At 39.1% G+C, this 2,824-nt stretch overlaps 1 pseudogene; it reads right to left on the reverse strand.

The window, feature by feature from the left end:
- Nucleotides 1-642: 642 nt before the first annotated feature.
- On the reverse strand, nucleotides 643-1,404 carry LOC110576965 (annotated as a pseudogene).
- Between the last annotated feature and the right edge of the window lie 1,420 nt (nucleotides 1,405-2,824).

Below are 2,824 nucleotides of genomic sequence, written 5' to 3' on the forward strand. Positions count from 1 at the left end.
CCACCTAGAGCAATGACACCAATGCGGCTTTTGGGAAGAAAGAGACAGAGAGAGGGGAAGAGAGGAAGGGAGGGAGAAAGGAAGAGAAGAGGAAGGAAGGAAGGAAGAGAGGAGGGAGGGGGGAGGAAGGAAGGGGGAAAGGGAAAAGGAAAGGGAAAGAAAAGGAAAGGAAAGAGAAGTCATATGCTGATGAGCACTTTGAGACTGCTGATTCGTCCCAATACATTGAAACAAAACGCCAGAGTAAAAGCCTAGGATAAGGATGAGATGTAAACAAGCAGAGTCATGACTGCAGTGTAGTTATGATAAGATTCGGTTAAGGTTGATATGATACATTGAGGCCTAAAGAGGATATGGGCTAGCTAGAAAAATTTTTTTGAAGTCTACTTTCTTTAATATATTAAAAAAATGTATAAGTAGAACAAAAAGTAAATTAAACATTTTCATATTTGGTTACACCACTGTCTAGTTTTTTGTATTAATTTTACTATTCAAACAATGGACAGTAGCTGACATTTTGGGGATTGGGAAAAAGATAAAACAAAAAATACCCCCAAACATTTCTTCTACCATATTTATTCTACACTGTGTATAGCTGTGCTCATAGAGACAGCTTCTTTTATTTCTCTACTGCCCAGGAATTCAGTTGTATATAAAATTGAACCTGCCCAAAAGCTGAGAGAGACTAGAAATGATGGGTCCTTACCCTGGGGCATCATCATACAAGTCAAACAATGGTGCAGCTACCAGCTTACAGTTTTTAGGGTCTGCAAACAAGGCTTCTTCCTGAAGTTGAACCAAAAACAACTTACGTTCCTTAGGTTGTGTAATATGTGCATAAATGCATGGATATTTAGGAGGTTCAGTATTTGGTCTCTGCCAGTTACCAATGCAATCATCAATGACCTTGACAGCCCGGTATCACTGTCATTAAGCATTTTAGTCCTTCAGCTTCTTCTCCTGGGTTAAGTTCACCGCTTAACTTGGTGACCTAAAGTTGTTCCCAGCTGTAGCAGTATGGATGGGCCAGCCAGTACTCATGCACCATCAGAACCCCTTCTATGACCCTCCTCTTTCCAATTTTATCAAATTCCTCACTCATGCAATGAAATCTAGCTGCAACAGAGCTGTCCTTATAGAGGGATTTTTTTTTATAACAAAAGTATAATCAGTAAGAGGGTCCAGGTTGATGGCGCACTCCAGGGTAAGGGGCTTGGTCATCTGGATACACTTGTTGCCAAACTGGTTGATACTCCCACCTCCTCTGCCCCTTCCTCTCCGCTTGGGGCTGGCCAGTCTGCAATTCTGTAGCACCATGAACATGCTGGTAATTTCAGGCATTGGTGATGAGCTGAAAGGGGGAGGCCCAGAAACTTTCCCTGTGCTGGCAGTGGTATTCTGCATTCTGCTCAGCAGTAGCCACCATTAATATGAGAACATCAGTAATGTTTGATTATCATAGATGCTCATCAAATATCTATTGATTTATTGATGGACCTTTGTCTGACCCAGTAACCGAGGTCAGAATGTTGAATTAAATAGCTACTAAGTAGGCATGAGCAATACATTTTTTCTGATAATCTGAAAGTATTTTTTTTCCTGATAATCCTTCATTTTTTTCAGAGAAACAATGAAATCTCCATACTGTGGTATATGCTGTTTACACCCTTTGGCACTTAATGACATTCGTTTGTATTTTTTTTTTTAATTATTTTATGTGGTTGTGTATATCTCGTGTCCCCAGGTGGATGACAAACTCTGAGAAGGTGGGAAAGTTATATTTTTGGTAGTTCCTCTAACATCTAACATATTATAAATATATATTAAATTCAAATATTTGTAGAAATGAATGAATATACATCTAAAAGAAAATAATTTTATGTTGGAGTGGCTTATGATAAGAATTCCTCTTGATAGGAATAAGGATTTCAGTTTACTGAATATTTACTGTTAGGTATTCTGCAATGTGCTTTACTTATGAGGTCTTATAATTCTCTTAATGACATTATGAAGTAGCTGCCTTCATCCCTTACTTTACAGAGTGGAGCTCAGAAGAGTCTAGTGACTTTCTCAGGGTCACACTGTTAGGCACGTCAAAAGTGACATTCAAAGACATCGGACAAGTATGCTATTTCTCTTCTCACATTGGAAGCAGGTGGGATTCTAAGTTCACATTCTCTATTTCCTATGTGGGGAATTCATAGGAAAGACACCACTAGCATTAGACCTTAGCTGAAAAGATCAAAGAAAACTAGAACTCTCCTGGGAGATCCTTTGAAGAAATTTTATTTTCCTCAGTTTTTTTAAATTTGGGTTACATATGACCAGTCCCCATGGGCTTTGGGTGTCTTTACAAAACCGTTGAAGCCAAGACACAGCTTCCAGATGGTATTGCATTAACATTATAACAAAGTGGCCGTATTTCATATTAGCTAGTGAGATCAGGTTGAGGCTCATGCTTTGAACTCTTTTTCTAAAATCCTTTCCTGATTCTCTCCCTGCTTTGATCTCTTTCTCTCTAGCATGTTTTGGTATTTATTACATATTTGACATAGACATACACTAGTCTATGGCTACTCACAATGAGAACCCAGATGTCAGCTTTGGTATCCTTTCTTCCTAAATCTAGGTTGGCCTTTATTCCTGTTCCATGCCCTGCATAAAATACATTGCCCTCCACCAACATTTTGAAGAGTTCAAGGGTAGGTCATGTTATCAAGGTCAGTGTCTAGCTCTAGCTTCTTGCCTTCTCTGAATTCCAGATTTTCCATCTTGTATTTTCTCCCTGTTTATTTCCACTGTGGCCTCTATCCAAGCATGGATC

This window comes from Neomonachus schauinslandi, chromosome 14 (genome assembly GCF_002201575.2).
Source record: "Neomonachus schauinslandi chromosome 14, ASM220157v2, whole genome shotgun sequence".
Lineage (NCBI taxonomy): Eukaryota > Metazoa > Chordata > Mammalia > Carnivora > Phocidae > Neomonachus > Neomonachus schauinslandi.